Genomic DNA, 17,888 nt, shown 5'->3' with positions numbered 1-17,888 from the left:
TAAAACTTTGCAGAGAGTCTTCCTCAAATAAAGTATATTTGCCGTTTCACTCTATTGAAATCCAAACATGGTACATTGCTTGTGTTGAATTGTGTGTGGTGTAGAGAAAGGATTGAAATAGTAGGAAGCAAAAGGTTTGTGCTGATGTATGGTCATTTTAAATAATACTCTCCAAAAAAGAAAAGAAAAACCATCCCATTAATTGGCAATGATGCAAATCAATGCCAGATTCTGTCTCCAGTTTCCCATCTTCCTGGGGCTGACTGGGATTATTTCACATGAGTATATCCCTTTTCACCTGGAATTCACTACCATTTGAAGCAAAAGCTGTGACATGGAACTTTGATGCGAAGCATTTTCTTTTGTTTGATCCAGTTGTGCGGCTTTTTTATATTCTTATGATCTGACCATTTCTAGTGTCCAAAGGGATTTTTGACCTTCATTAGAAAAGCAGACACCTCAAGCGGATTTAGGGGACTAGCACTGGTTCCATTCACACTGCGTGTGGAACCTCGTGGATACTATACGGGACATCACAACTATGATTTAGAATAGAGCGCGAGAGGCAAGGGGTGCTGATTTTTGGCATCGTAAAGGGTGCCGCTGAAATTTCAGAGCCCAGGGTCCTCCACTGCAGGTACCTCCATTGCCCTACCAAAATTCCTCTCCATTTAAAAAACAGTTGGATAGAAGGCAAATGGACCTGTTGTCCCAGAAACAGAAGTCCCAAACCACTTTTGATGCACAGAACCAGTTGTGAGACTCTTTGGATCCAGACCTCAATATACACATGAATAAGCCTATGTCGCCTCCAGGTACGTTGACTATTATAACCAGGTAGTACTTAACACACAGTGCCGATTAGTGTGGCACTACATTTAGCGTTAGTCAATGAATTAATTAGCAAAAAGAAATGTAAATTATACTGGTAAAGTGTATGCAGTGTCGACTATTAATTGAATCCGCCTGCAGGTGTGGCTACTCTCTTCAGCTGGAGTAGGAGGAGTGAGAAAAGAATGAAAGACTCAAAATAGCCTTTAAAAGAAAATTAGACTCATTAACTAAAGAAACAGAGGCATAACCTTTTAGATTGTAATTACAGCTGCTATGAAATAAGACCCTTGAATTTTAGCGCATTTTACAGCTACATGTGGGGCTTCTTCCTCTCGTTACATTTTCTTTGCAATATGCACTGGGATGCAGCATACATATTTCCAACCCCCTCTTTTATTAGTGATCTTAAAATTGCAGCCAACTAAGTCCTACTCCGAGCAGACCCCTTGAAATTAATGGGCCCATAAACTTAAATCCATTAATTTCAGTGGCTCTACTCAGAGTCAAATTTAGCTGGATGCAGCCCTCAAATGTTGAATCAAAACCAAGATTTTAAGCAGTGTGGCTACACTTGAAATGACCTCCCCCACAAAAGCACCAACTGGATAAAATTCCCATTAAACTATAACAACTGTTTGCAAACAGTGTTCCTGGACAATATGGGGAAATGCAGGAGGGTTTCAGAGGTTGGGGGATCATTAAATGTGGAAATGTTTCCCAGTAAAACAACTTCTGAGTTCCTGATCAGGTGGAAGTCCCCTGAAGTGTACGACAGTTGTACTTATGTGTATCAGTGGAACAGTTATGGAACTTTGGCTTTTTCACTGATCTACTGGCATGTCACACAAAGTTTCCTTCACACCAGTGTGCGTAGTCACTGGACAACATGGCTACTCCCCAAACTTCATGCACATGCATCTTTCTGTTCCTCCATGAAAACAAAAGGAAAGGCCTGCATGCTGATCTGATGCTCCAAGTTTTGACACTTTACTGTGGATTTTTTTTCTGGAACCAAATAGCACAGAAATGTGTGCTAAACATGTGTTGTAGTCCATTCATTTTCCAAAGGTGGTATTTGCATCATGAGAAGGTTCAATTATAATGTGGGAATTAACAGGGAAATATCAGGGAAATGGAATAAACCAGGGGTCAGCAAACTTTTTCAGCCATGGGCCGGTCCACTGTTCCTCAGACCTTGGGTGGAGCAGACTATATTTGGGGGTGGGAATGAACAAATTCCTATGCCCCACAAATAACCCAGAGATGCATTTTAAATAAAAGCACACATTCTACTCATGTAAAAACACGCTGATTCCCGGACCGTCCGTGGGCCGGATTTAGAAGGCGATTGGCCCAGATCTGGCCCCCAGGCCTTAGTTTGCCTACCCATGGAATAAACTGTCATGTGAATGCAGGCATACACAAACACACAAATACCTTTCTTTACTTTTCTGCCAATATATATTTCAACGGTTCTTTCTTTCTTTTTTAAATGGCCTATGTTATCGACTGACAGAATAATTTCTGGCTGAAAGTAGCTTTGGCTTCTATTTTTCATTCATTCTGGGAGTTGCTTTGGGTAGCTTAGAGTATATCTGTTCTCAAGGTCCATTTGTCAATTCTGAATGAATGGAGACCAAGATTGTCCCAATGAAAGTCAATTAAGCTACACCAGGGATGCAGCTAGCTCAGAAAACTCTGGGCAATACATTATTCCAGGCTTGCACTTTCTTCTGAATGTGAGCAAAGGAATTTTGAAGTACTCTCAAGTCTCTCGTGGCAGCACTGATTTGTGCACTCTCATCCATCTAAATGAAGCATGAATAGGAGAACTTCCCTGTGTCTTTTGTCCAAAGGTATTTGTAAAACCTGCACAGCTTCTTCTGATTTCCCCTGTTCCTTATGTCAGCACCTTCTGTGCCCTTTATCAACACTGAAAGAAGACTGTCAGTCTATACGTGAAGACAAATGTAACATGAAAGAGGATTTCCAGCAAATTCTCCAGTTGCCATACTGATCTGTACATATAGCTCATATACATGACTCAGACACTGTTCAGTTTTGCCCTGGTCTTGAAGTTTTAATTGTTATCTCCAGCAGAGGGAATGATCTCTGGGGAAAGTGTAGTTGAGTGGTATGTATGCAAAAGGTTCCAGGTTCAATTCCCCAAATCTCAAGGTTGGGATTGGAGAGACTCCTATCTGAAACACAGGAGAGCTGCTGCCAATCAGTGTATGAGTTACATGCACCAATGGTCTGACTCAGTATGAGGCAGATTACTGTGTTTTTCCTGTCTTTATAGCACATATTGAAACACTACACGAGGGACTTGCCAGTTTAGCATTGCTGCCTCCAATTGTAGAGGCAAAGCATGGCCACAAGGGTTAGTGCCTACTGGTAGCCTTATCTTTCATGGCTTTGTCCTCCTTTAAAGCGATTCAAGTTCGTGGCCATCACCTCCAACTTCACAGGACAAGCAGAACTACTTCTACTCTGGACTGCAACCTTTCTGCTAGTTTGATATACACTTCAAAATTGTTCACGCTGCCTCATGTGACAAATGCACACACATACGGCCCCGTAATTAATTGGTTTCCTTTCACCCGGAAGCCTGGGTCATAACTGCAGAGGCACATGTGCTGTAGCCAGAATCCATTTACAAAGTGCCTAATTAGCTGCACATACAAAACGTCTATTACTCACATTGACAGCTATTAATGACAGGATGCCATAAGGAAGTTCGCATCCAAAGTGGAATTAACAATGCCCCCCTCCATAAGTATGCATGCATTTCTCAGAGGACAGAAGCTTCCACCACCATCCCCTCAGGCTTAATTATCATCCACATCTATCTGGTTAAATATGAACGCCTAAATATTTAGTGGACCTGCTCATTTGCATAATAGCTTGAATTGCAATTGAAAAGGCAATGATCAATAGTCACATTCTGTTCATTTAATAATGTGATGTTTAGTAAAATTGATTTATTTTCTGAGGGGAGGGGCAAAATATTTCACTCTTGCTCATGCTATATTTTGTTGTACTCACAGGCTTGGTCCAAATGATGGTTTGCCATAATGTGCAAACCCTGGTAAACCTTGGCCTGTGCACTTCCTTCTCTTCTTCACACATGCATGTTCCCTCGGCCCTAAAGGTGTTCAAGGCAAAAGTGGTTGCCGTGCTTGCTTATGCTGCCCCGCTCTGGGCCGTGATGACAGATCTTGCTCCCCTTGAGACTCTGCAAAGCCAATTCCTACGTCGGCTCCTAATGCTCCCCCTGTGCGTAAGCAACGCAGCCATGCGACTAGAATTGAAGGTCGCATCCCTAGAAACTTGCCTGTGGAAGCAAGTCTTCAATTACTGGTTATCATTGTGGCATAGATTACCAAACCATTACCTTGCCCAATGCTTATGGCGAGATGAATTCTCTAGCCTTTGGACTAGTAGAATTCATGCCAAACTCCTGAGTTATGGAATCTCTCCCTCAGATTCCCTAAAACTAGACCAAATCACTGCTCAGAGACTGATCCGCCAAAGACTGGATGACATCGATTTACAGCGAAATTATACGCTGGGGGGAGGTGTTTGTTCGCCCCAGAACATTGGTATCACTTTAACTTACTGCGTTCCATCATACCTCTCCTCCCTTTCGACTGTTGCACATAGACTGGCCTTCACCAAAGCGAGGTTTAACGTTTTTCCCTCCAATGTCCTGAGACATAGGTTCTCAAAGGGCCAAGCCCCCGCTGTGTGCGAATGTGATAAGGTGACGCCGGAGTCGCTCCAGCACATTATGTTCACTTGCCCCTTGTTTAATGTGCCACGGGCAAATTTGTTGGGATCAATCATACAGAAACTAGATGGTACCCCACCAAAATTCCACCTCGCCCAAATTTTGCAGGACAAGGATACCCACACGACCCTGAAGGTGGCTAGGTTCCTAGTTGCTGTCCTTTCCCAAAAGCGACGCCAAGGAGCTCTACAAGCTAATTAAGGCGTAGTATGCCTTTCCATTTTATAGTATTTTATTGTTATAGTGGTGTTTTAGCGATTGCTTTTTTTTCTCCTTATGGCACAAGCTGTTATTTATGTGTTGTTTTTACCTGTATGGGCCTATGGCCGTAATAATAAATGATATTCACACATGAGAAGAGCGCACTTAGGGCTTATCCAGACCTCTGTTTGCCCCTCCACTTTCCCCAAGGGAAACCAGAACTTTAGAGCTGAATGAGAACAAAAAGCAATCAGGTTTTCCATGAATTGTCTTTAGTTCCAATTCAGCACTAAAGAGTGGGTTTTCAGGGGGGAAGCAGTGGGGCAATGGCAAAACTGCTCAGACCTATGCTGCCCAGGTGTGGGACAAGCAGAATTGTGGATGAGACTTAACCTTTGCAGTTAGCAAACTGTGGTAGAAAAACTGCCCAAAATATGAGCTAACCGGCAAAAGAGGGTGAGCCCCGGCCACGCCGGCCCTAAATAGGGCAGGCCACGCCCCCCCCAGCCACCCGATTGGCTGGCTGGGGGTACGACGCAGCCGGGATTCCACTGCTCTTGCGGGGGCTGAAACCAGCCCCCGCTCATGTGGGGTGGGCGTGTAGCCCACAACCCCACCTCCTGGGCAGGCCGGAAGTGGCTTTGTGAAATAGTGCTGTATGTAGACTGTTGTTGTGCAAATAAATGTGGGAAGAATGGAAACGGCTGGGGTTCTTACTGCTGTTTTCACCTGTGTAGTTCTTGTGGGGACAAGAGGCATTATGGAAGTTGAGGATTATTTGCACATACCTTAGTTGTGGCAGCAAGGGGAAAAGCAGGGAGAAGGGGAATGGTGCACAGAATGAACAAAATGTCTCACTGGTGCTCAGTCATAGATCTCTCCTATCCTGTTTTGTGTGGATTTTTTTTGAAGGGCTATAACAAAAAGTCTGCATTTAAATTGTACACATTTTGTATAAATGTGCTTCACATTCTAAACCAAAATTAAAAAATCCATATTTTTCCATCCAACCTTCATTTTTGTGCACATTTTCTGTACTCCAAAACTGTATTGCAAACCCTGGAGAATTGTGTGGTCTGATCAAAAGCTGCTTTCCAATGCACAAGCAAGTTCTGGAATGTCAGAGTGGGTTGGTCTGCTGAGAAAAGTGGACCAAACAAGTTCCTCCACCATCTATGGATAGCTGAAAGGGGACTTATGGTAGTCACATTCAAATTTCTAATGGCCTGTTGCATGGAAAATAGAGCAAACTTGGTCCTGAACCAATGGATTCAAATGACAAGAAAGGAGATTCCAACTAAACTGACTTTCTGATGGTAAGAGCTGTTTGACATTGGAACGGACTACCTCAAAAGCCGATGAACTCCCCTTCAATGGAGGGTTTTTTTTAATGCAGAAGTTGGATTGCCATCTGTCAGAGATTCTTTAGCTGTGATTCCTGCATTGCAGGGGCTCGACTGGATTATCTTCCAACTCTCCTATTCTATGATTTCCCATTAACCACTCCTGCACATTTATTCAAGCCAATTCCTATTGAGAAGTCTGGAGTCAGCACCTTACATCCTTGGGAAGCTTCCAGGAGCCCAGGGCCTCACTGTTGATGTATTTTCTGGGGCCTCCTTCAAGCAATTTCCTTCTGCCATGCACAAATTTAATTTCTCCACAATGCCCCCAATTTAGTATCACTCCAGGATGTGGCGGGAGGTTTAAACGATGGCCACTCGTCCATGTGGTGATGCTATGAACCCTGCCACTGCTGGCACTGCTACTGCCATGGAATGCTGCCCAGGTTTACTGGTGGAGGAGAGGGGATCATCAGTGGGCCCCTTGCCCATGGCCCCTTGCCCAGAGTCCTCTCAAAACCAGAGCTGACACTTCCTATTGATTTCATGTTAGCAATGCAAACTTGCTTTCATTTCCACCTTATGATTCACTTAATGTTTACACGGAAAGAAAAGTGCCTTTCTTTCAAGCAGCCACAGGAATCCAGGAGTGGGGGGGGGGCAAGCTACTTGTCTGGTGAGCGCCCCCCCCCAATCATCCCACCTCTGGCTCCACCTATGAACTCAATCCTGAATATGTATGGCGGGGGGGGGGGAATCCTTAGCATCTAAACTATCCAGTTGAATGATTGACAGTCACCTTTAGAGGAGGAGAAACTTGTCCTCAAATGAGAGAAACAAGATTACTACTCATTTTAAAATAACAAAATAGAGTGCCAATACATTCTCTTCAGAAGAAGAAAGAAAATGAATGTTAACAATAGGATATGAAAAGGGCTCTCCTAGCCCACTTTAACATCTTCAGATATACACTGCCTGCATATTAATTTGATTTCCTCAGATATCCTCTTATGCCTTTCTCAAGAACACCTTATTGCAAAAAGGGGGAGCAGCGTCCGTTTGCCACCACATCCTTCCACTTATCACATAATTAGACCTGGATATGCAGCACAACAGTGTTTTGCGTTTATCTCTTTCCCTGGCAAGGGTTGGCTGCAATGCTTTTGTTCCACTCTCTGCCAAGGTCACCAAATGCATGCTGTTGTCTCTGTAATCTCCCGATAAACACATTTCAGTGGGCTGCAAAGTGACAGGGCACCTGCCTTTTACAATAGAAAGCAGCAAACACTTGTAAAAACATTAAGAAGTTGCAACGATCAGGAAGGAGCATTCAAAGAGTGCAAAATTGGCCACGACACTCAAAAGGTCCTTTGGAGTTCTCTGGCCCTCTCCACCGCCCACACAAGAAAACTGATTCTTCTTTGTGAATTGTGTTTTCTCAATTTGCGCACAATTACCTCCAACTATTTCCATACATTCCTTCAAAAGGTTTGTTTTCATAACCTTAAATTTATTCCCCTTGTTTAAGCATCTCAAATAATCTGCTCAGCATGATTCAGATACTTGATTCTGACCCACCACCTGCCTCGCTCCCCTTTGATCAAGGCTGGTGAGCAAAAACAGATTCTTTTTTAAAAAATAATGCAGCCCTGATATGAACCTCCACCTGAGCCTGTGACTTTTCCAAGACCTTTGGCTGTGCTCAGGTCAGCATCTAAGCCATGGCGATAAAAGCATCCTTCCCTCTAAGCCTGTTGCAATCCCAACTACTCTCAGAAAGCTCTCCCCCCCCAACTCTAATCTGTGCAACATCTAAAACACAGAATACAACTCCCAAATAGCATTTGCCTCCCAACATTTCTGATCTCAAAAGAGGCAGGTGGGGAAATTATGTACAGAGGATGAGTTCATAGTGGAGAAACACAATTCCATCCCTTGGGCCCACTTTTTTCTGGAGATCAACAAATGGGTACAAGTTCTACATGTGCAGGCTCTGTTCAGACCTCTAGATGAGTGCATGGGAATTGAGGGAGGGGCCGGGATTAACTATTCCCTATACACCCAAGACACACCACTATGCTTCTGAAATACGCACACACAGTGTCTATATCATCTATCTATCTATCTATCTATCTATCTATCATCTATCTATCTATCATCTAATGTAGCATTTAGAAGGGCTTCTTTCATTGGGGTTCAGAGCTGATTTAATCAGTTCAACTGGTTTGGTGAACATTTCACTGTGCCATAATTACTTGAATAATATATCCTTTCCCCTCCCTTGTGAATAGGGAACAAGCCTCGGAGTTGAAGGTCACCCTCTAGTTCTCTTTATACAACCCTCGGGACTCTCCCCAGACCACACGCTTCATCAGTGCTGCCTAACTCCCCCTTGAGTGTTTTTGCATGGCTGCAATGTATACTTGAAGTCTGATTATGTATCTTGCTTGCCTGGATGGAAGAAAGAAAGGATTTGTGTAGACTAACCTACTTCACCCACTTACTCCTCTGGCCATTCCCATTGGCATCTGGCCCTTGGGATGTTTCCCTGTCCCCCATGAATATGTTTAATCCTCTTTTAAAGCTATCCAAGCTGGTGGCCATCACTGCTTCTTGTGGAAATGAGTTCAATAGTTTAACTATGCACAGTGCGAAGAACTACTTCCTTTCAGGTCGTAACTAGATGAGATGATTTTGTTTGTCCTCAATCTTCCAAAATTCCGTTTTATTGCATGAACTCGTAGTATTATGAAAGAAGAAGAGAAACTTTTCTACTCATGTTTTCCATGTCATTCATAGTTTTATGCCCTTCTACCATGTCATCTCTTACTTAGTTGTTTCATCCCCTTGATCATTTTGGCTGCTCTTTTCCAAAAAGCCCAGTTAGCAGCCATGTATCCATTCCAGGAATATTTCCATAAAAACTAGAGTCTGCTGCTTATGGGTAAAGCACATGCTTTTCATGCAGAAGGTCTCAGATGCCACCCCAACCCTTCTTAAGGGATCTTAGTTACTAGGACAGACTTCTGCTCGTCAAGATCTTGGAGAGCTGCTGTCAATCGGAGTAGATGATTTCTGGCTAGATGAACTCATGGTCTGACTCAGTTGAGGGCAGCTTCATACGTGTAGCTCTACCGACTTAGAGCACAAGGGGAAATCTTGAGAGCTTGCCTTCTCCCCAACCTAGTGCAGGGAAGCAGATGTCTAGGTTTGCATCATGCAATGTTCTTGGCAACCGAAGTTCCTTTCGAGCAAAATAGTCCAGGCCAAGTGAGTTATCTGGAGTCTCGTCTGTTCCACTTTTGGCTTGCTTCCCTGCCTTGTTTTGCTTTCCAGCCCAGATGCTCACTGGCTCACTTGCTTAAAGGGTAGCTGTATCTCAAGCTCACTGTCTGACAGTCACTTAATATTTATTTGTTGGCACAAATGCTTTTTCCACAGTTCCCAGCCATATGCTACTGGGAGGCAAGGAGGAACAGCTTTGTACAGTGCATAGCACTAAATATATCATGAAGTGATGGTTTATATATTAACAGCAACAGGCTTTTGCATGTGTTTAGGGATGAGGGTGGCGCTGTGGGTTAAACCACAGAGCCTAGGACTTGCCGATCAGAAGGTCGGTGGTTCGAATCCCGCGATGGGGTGAGCTCCCATTGCTCAGTCTCTGCTTCTGCCAACCTAGCAGTTCGAAAGCACATCAAAGTGCAAGTAGATGAATAGGTACCGCTCCGGTGGGAAGGTAAACAGCATTTCCGTAAGCTGCTCTGGTTCGCCAGAAACGGCTTAGTCATGCTGGCCACATGACCTGGAAGCTGTACACTGGCTCCCTCAGCTATTAAAGCGAGATGAGCGCCGCAACCCCAGAGTCGGTCATGACTGGACCTAACGGTCAGGTGTCCCTTTACCTTTACCTAGGGACATCATGCTTAAAGCACCTTGCATACATAACCACAGTCATTTAGAACAGTCCTGTAGGGTAGGCCAGTATTATGACCCCACATATTTGGGGGGGAGGGGTTGACCATCTAACGAGGCCATGGCTGGGATTTCTGTTCCCAGCTTACACCAGTTCAGTGTCACCCATGATTCTCAAGGGAAGGTCTGCACAACCTGATAACCACGATTGTTCAGTAATTTGATTTCTGTGAACTGGCTTGAACAGCATCTCCCAGCCTAATTTGTGAGCTGGAGCACAATTCTTATTTAGATTTTTGCTAGGGAGAGGGAAGAAATTCAATTCACCTTCCAATGCCAACTAAGTAATTCACATTTTTTCAAAACAATGTGCAAACTGAAGTGCAGCTAACCTTTGTAATTCACACATTTTCAAACGTGGTGATGCAGTTCTCCAAGCAAACAATGCATTTGAAAAAATGTGTGAGAAAGTGGGCATAAAATGCATATATTAGGGGAAATAAAATAAGATGCATAGGACATATGCACAATAAAATGTTGATAAATTTTCATGTGGATAAAAAGATAAATAACATAACATAAACAAATGCAGAAACATGAAGAATGGAACTTAAGAACAGAACAAAATGAGAGGGGGGGGATTACAGGTTCCTCCATTCCTAAATTTCACACATCGTCAAATTTTGAGGAGGGGTGGCAAAATTTGCCTATTTTAGGATAAAATAGGTTTTGAAATGTGCACATTGAGATATAAAATGTATATTTAAATACACATTTTGTGATGAGAAGAAGTACTATTTAACATTCAGAGGTGCTGCTTTGGTTTACTTTCTTCTCTTCCCTACCCATCCTTTTTTCCTTCTTTTGTTTTAATCTAAGCCTTTCGGTAGCTACTGTTTCGTTATAATTAATTGTATGCAGATACATATTAAATACAGATTTCTATGCAGATATATATATATATATATATATATATATATATATATATATATGCAGATAGATGTGGAAACATGGTGAATCTGTGCTGATAAGTGAACACATCTGAAATGGTTACAGACTGGTAGTAGGCTGAACTGTCCATCCCTACTGCCAGTGGAAGATAATTTGGATGTTACATATGGGAGATATCTCCAACAAGGGCTTCTTGCTGTCAGCCTCTGGCAATCTTCACTTCCTCTCCACCAGTGCTCTGTTTTGACAGCAAACTGAACTCTGTGCTTCAAGGTGCAGTTTGAAGAATAACAAGATTCTTCCTTATCCACTAGAAAGGCCATGTAGATCCTCTCTAGCCTGAAAACCATTTTTGTGCTGAGTGTTTTCACCTTCTACAACTGTTAAAAATATAACTTGCTTTTTGTAGTGAGGGGAGCAAACTGGTATTATCATGAATCCATCTGGATGCAAGGAGATCTTCCTAGGATTAAAGTTTTCTTTCACTTGCCATTCCATAAACTAGTGTCCCTGGGAAAATTGTAAAATTCTCTGAGCTCCTGATAGCTCCCTGAATCTTTCCATATGTTGTAAGTCTCAAATTTTTCAGAACCCCTCTGAAATGTGCAATTTAGTCCTATTACCTAAGCTGCCTGCAGCTTACTTTTGACTCACTCTCTCCTACTTCTTTCTCTCCGTTACTTGCAACTGGCCTTACCCAAAAAAATAAATTACAACCTGCTGCCTTGCTGGCCCAGAGATACCTTTGATCTTTCTCTTCTTCTATTGCTGTCCGGTGTTATCACCTTAAATTTGCTCCCAAGAACAACTTGATTGCTTTCACCAACTTAAATTTCACTGCTGCGCTCTTCCCTTTCACATCAACACTTGCCTTTCCACAGAAGGTGCCGCTTCTTTCAGCGTAGCCATGGATGTGATCAAACAAGATGGATTTGTTCACAAGCCACCTCTCCTCCTTTTGCTAGGTGCATGTTGGATACTCCTGTTTGAAGCCCAAAACTCACACATCATCAATCTGCAGACTAGCTTCATCGATCAATGAATCCATCTGTGCTTCCTCAGAGCCCCTCTGCTTTTCACAGTTGGTAACAAACTCACAAAAATAAAAGCATGAGATACGTTAGAAAAATACTGAGTTTGTTATGAAAACTCGTATGCCTCTCTGGTATGTGAGTCTTAAGTCACTGTGAGCATTATGAGATGTTTGAAACTCCCCCCAGAAAACTTTGCCACCACCTCCTCTGTTGTAAATGGTAATTGGGGGAGCCTGACAATGCCCATAAGAAATCTCCAAAGTGATCTAGTAAGTAAATTTCTATGTGGTAACTATAGGTGAGGAAGAAAGACATTCAGCTCTCATTTTAACAGAAACCTACTGCACCTCCTCAACCAATATGCCAGCCAAAATACTTCTCTCCTTTGAAATTTGCACTTCTCTGGTTTCGCAATGCAATTCTTCAACCAAAGAATGCACTGAAAAATGTGTGTATTGGAGAAAATCTACGATATATTCTGGAAATTGTCTTCATGCTATGTGTTTGAACACCTCTTAAGAGATCATAACCAGTATTTTGCATGGTGGTTTCTGAGATCAAGGAGCAGGTTTTTGTTTCTGTTGGGATACAATGGGATGCCATTTTGAATAAAGATGATGGACTGAACCTTTTAAAGCTGCAATGATTATAACCATATTTTTGCATGATGGTTCCTGAGATCACAGAATAGATTTTCCTGTTTGTTTAGATACAAGTGGACACCCTTTTGAGGGAAGATGACATAATGAACCTTTCAAAACTTCACTGATTTTCATAGAATTGTAGAGCTGGAAGGGACCATGAGGGTCATCTAGTCCAACCCCCTGCAGTGCAGGAAACTACCCAATATGGGGCTCAAATCTATGACCCTGATATTAAGAGTATCGTACTCTGCCGACTTTTATATGTCTGTTGTCTTTGTCCATGGAGTTTTCTTGGCAGGGATATTGGAGTGGCTTGCCAGTTCCTGCTCCAGGTGGATCATGTTTGGTCAAAACTCTCAACTATGACCTGTCCATCTTGGGTGCCCTGCACTGAATAGCTCATAGCTTCTCTGAGTTATTCAGGAGACTCTTGAGAGTCCCATGGACTGCAAGAAGATAAAACCTATCCATTCTTAAGGAAATCAGCCCTGGGTGCTCACTGAAAGGACAGATCCTGAAGCTGAGGCTCCAATACTTTGGCCACCTCATGAGAAGAGAAGACTCCCTGGAAAAGACCTGATGTTGGGAAAGATGGAGGGCACAAGGAGAAGGGGACGACAGAGGACAAGATGGTTGGACAGTGTTCTTGAAGCTACCAACATGAGTTTGACCAAACTACGGGAGGCAGTGGAAGACAGGAGTGCCTGGCATGCTCTGGTCCATGGGGTCACGAAGAGTCGGACACGACTAAACGACTAAACAACAACAACTCTGCCGACTGAACTACTGATTTGTTTGTTTGCTTGTTGCTTAGAATTTCTGAGCAAAGGTGGGCACAAGGCTGCTTGTAACATCTAAAACACACACTTTCAGGAGGAAATTGCCTGCAAAAGTTTGTATATTAGGCAAAATTGTGTACAAGAATGCATGTATTATGCAAAATGAAAATGTCTGTGATTTTCAGGCTATTTGGAAAAATGAGAAACTGAAAGGAGACAGAATTGTTGGATGTGTTTATCACTACTCCCAAGTAAAGAGTATAGGAATGCAACCTTAGGGTCATATTCAATGTAGGACCAAGTAACTTAGCAGCAGACTTCTCTGAAGTGTTTTGCACCAGTAGGACATTGTTGCTCAAGAGAATGCATAAGCAGGTTGCTGGTATCTTCGTTGTCCAATAGCTTGCTCAGTCTGTTGCACAATGAGTTACTTCTTGTACAGCTATTGCATTGGGTTCCTTCACTGCACAACTTTAAAACTCACCCATCCACTAAGAGCCCGTGTGCCAGGTGACAGAGAGCTTTGGGTACAGCCCAATGAATTGTGTCTAAAGTTAGTAATACCCATAAGGAGAACCCCTGAAATTAAAGGACATGGCTAACTTAATTCTATTAATTCCAATGGGTCTACACCAAGTAGGAGTTAGTTGGATACATACAACCATTAATCCCGGTTGAATTATGTTGTTTTCTGCTGGGTTTTTCTTGCTGGTTTCTATGTAGCCACAAATCTTGAAGCATCTGACTAATTGATTCAATATTATAGCTCACAGCTGGAGGGGAAAATATGTATTAGAAGACATAGGAAAGGACATATTTTCCTCACTTAGCAGTTTTGACCTTCTCAAGGTCCCTGCCTTAAATAATAACTGAAGTTGTAAGTAAGTAAGGCTCAGGATCCTTTGGGCACCTTGAACTCTCATTGCCTTCTTGTTTAATGGCCTCTCTGCCTTCTATAAGCCCCTCTATCAGACTACCACCAGGACTGCTTAGAAATATCTGGGGTGCAACACACTTTAACCTCCAATTAAAAAGGATCTTGGGGCCTCTTTACCTGTAAAGCTCAAAAAGAACCTGCTTTGCTACTTTTGCAAGTCAAGCAGGTGCTAAGGATCAATGCTCAATCATTGTTCCTGAACAAAATAGCAAAATAAGTCAACAAAATGCCTGAATCTTTGCAACAAACACACAACTTAAGAAGAGCCCTCAGAAGAAGCATCCCTGTTCCTCAGGTTTTCCTGGATGTCTGCAAGTAGTAGTCCTCCCTACTGTTGCTCCATAGCAACTGGCATTGCTATGGGAAACAGTCCCTGCACATGGAGATTCAATTCATGGTGTACAGCAGCAGCGAGGAACCTATGATCTGGGGCTTAGTGGTGGGAGGGAACACAGAGGAAGAACTGTGATGGTGCCATAGGGGGATATGCCCTGGCAGAATTACTGGGGACTACCCCTAGATCTCAGGTTTGGGCCCTGAAAACTCAGGATCTGGAAATCCTACCATCAGCTAATACATAGTAGGATTATGCCCTAAGGACCAACTCTCCCCATATGAACCAACCCAGACGCAGCAATCATCATCTGATTCCCTTTGTGTGCTTCTCCATGAGAGGCCCAGAGGACGGAGACATGAGGATGTGTCTTTTCTCCCCATTTATGGAATGATCTACCCAGCAGTTACATAACTTTAGGTGCCAGGTGAAATTGTTTCTCCATAACCAGACCTTTGGCTGAGTAAATATTCTATGGCCTTTTAAATCTGTTTGTGGGAGGGAGACTATTGCTTTATTTTTGTTTTCGTATGTATTTTGTGTATTTAGCATCTCATTTTGTATTTTTGTGTTGTGAACTGCCCTGTAATCTTTGGCTAAAGGGCAGTGTATGAATTTACTTACTTACTTACTTACTTACTTACTTACTTACTTACTTACTTAATTGATGCCTTCCTCAAGGAGGTGGACATGATTTCCATTCAATGGAAACTGCTTCTCCCTCCCAGTACTGCTCTTTGAAGCTACCCCACATGGATCAGCATGGTGTGGGCTTTGCAAACTTTCCCATGCTCACCCTGCTGCTGCTGTGAGTCCCCCCCCCCCCGAATAAAAGGGAGAAAGAATTCTTTTTCACCTTCATTCCCCCACCACTGCTTTGGGAAGGAGAAAAGAAAAGGGTGAGTTAACTTCCCTTTATGTGCTCCAAATTCCATTCTCTCTCTTTGCCACATACACAATTCTTCTGTTCCATTTTTGCAAACAGTGAAAGAAACAAGATATGCTGTCACAGAGTTCCGTCACCACCTCTAGTGTAATATATGACAGCCCCTAGGGACTATATCCTCTTTTAGTCTTATGATTAAAACCATAGATGTGGCCAGTGCATCCATAGAGTTCCTATCAACGGTAAACATTCACCTAGGGGGCTTCTTTGCCCTGGAAGATCTTTTTTCCCACCTTGTATCCACTTGGGAAACAAATTCCTTTATGTCTTGTTTACACAGGCTGCCTGCCAACGTTTCTCAGAATACCAGCTGGAATTGTACTCTGTTGTGGAGATGAAACATTTAGTGACAGACTCAGGCCAAATGAGAACACGTTCTCCCCTCACAGAGCTACAATTCTCAGAGTTCCCCGTGAAGAAAGATTGACCATTAAACCACTCTGAGAACTGTAGCTCTGTGAAAGGAATAGTGGTATAATATTGCTTTAAATGTCTAGTGCAGATGTATGGACCCAGGCAACAGACATACACCACATGAAGTGGGAGAGCTGGAATATGATTTGTGTGGATGCTTTGAATAGATATTAAATACGTAGATTCCAATACTACATTCCAGAAAGTACCTGATACTGTCTTTGAACAACTATGGACGGCTTATTAGCACAGCATGAAAATTCTTATTCAAAATGCACTTCTCAACACTCTTTTGGGAAGAAACTTCCATGCCCTTGACATGCAGGAGAAATTCCACTTTTCCTATCGTTGGAGCCCCATACCAGGAAATGCAGTATGGGCAAAACCTCTCTCCTCCAGCTGACCATTAAAAAGCACAAAAACATCTGTCAAACAAGGAGTTGGCCAAGAGTTCAGCATGTGTTTATCCTTGTGCTATTAAGTGAGTGTTTCATTCCCTTTCTCCTGTTCAGCACAGGATCAAGTGGCTAATTGAAGACAAGACATTCAGTGCATTAGCAGTGCTGCATGGAAGACATGTCAACATGCCTCCTTCAAGTGTATCCATCTAGCCTGGGTTGATAATAGCCTTTTATGTTCTCTTCTTTAACAATGCCTTTTCACATGCAACAGAAAAGCACAAAAATCAAACATAAAAAAACAGGCAGGGTCATCTGACCCATGTAATTGGAGGCCAGCCTCCCACGTGCACATTTTAAGTTATTCATTATCAGAGTGGCCTTTTCCTCAGTGCTGCCAACTGGTGCATCTTGCAGCAGGGTTGTCTGGCAGAAGGAAAAGAAATTGTTCAGGCCACCCAGGGTGAAAGTCTTAGCCACTGAGCAGGAGGGAGAGGCAAAAGAACAGGTCAAGTCTAATTTTGCCCTAAGCAGATTCCAGCATTTCATATCCACATACACCCCTTCTGCAGATAAATACAGGTGCAAAAAGTTCAGTGAAAGCGTAAGATCTACAAGAGTAGCTCCCAATTGACTTTCAAGATCTGGGGGCACTACTCCACCCTGCCTGCAGGGGCAGCATGGAGCCAATGCATTGCTTTGTTGCTTCCCACCTTCTTGTATGCACTGCTTGTTTACTGTGACACATCTGCAATAATTAAGCCAAGCATTATGACAGACACAGCCTTTTTTTTTTCTTTCTTTCTTTAAAAAAGGGGGGACCCAGCATTGGTAGCAGCCTGGCCAACAGGCTGTGAAACAAAAGCTTATGTGTTTGCTTCTTATCCGTCCTTCACCGTAAGGTGCCAGAACCTATAGCAACAATAGAAAATAAAATTATGAAACATATAAAACATGACAATTATTTTAAAAATCACATAAAATTTTCCTAATGGAAAAGAGCAATGTGCAAAGCATCTCAAGATTCAACAGTGTATCCCAAGCATCAACAGTGCTTGTCTGAAAGAGATCTGAATGAAAATGTATAAACTGGAATCCCAAGGGGTTCTGTTCACCTTGTCAATCTTGAGATGGGAGGAGGGTTTTCCAGTTGGATCAACAGCAACAGGGGGTAGGGAACCCATTCCAGTGCTTTGTTTTTGTTGAACAGGATTGAAGTGATGGGAGTGTAAATGGTACTGAGGTTATTAATTTAAAGTGAATGAACTACTGCATCCTTCTTGGTTATATCCCAAAAATGATAAATGGAAGACAGTATTTCCCCCATTAGTTTCTTTAAATAAATAAACAAAAAAGACGCAAGAG

At 42.7% G+C, this 17,888-nt stretch overlaps 1 protein-coding gene across 2 annotated transcripts in view; it reads left to right on the top strand.

Annotated features, from left to right (window-relative positions):
• The window catches only part of CDH13 (cadherin 13), a 665,580-nt gene that overhangs the window by 562,611 nt on the left and 85,081 nt on the right, over positions 1-17,888 (top strand). The window lies entirely within an intron of this gene.

The sequence above is a fragment of the Podarcis filfolensis genome, assembly GCF_964270895.1.
Source record: "Podarcis filfolensis genome assembly, chromosome: 8".
NCBI lineage: Eukaryota > Metazoa > Chordata > Lepidosauria > Squamata > Lacertidae > Podarcis > Podarcis filfolensis.
This window is presented reverse-complemented; position numbering and strand designations above follow the sequence as displayed.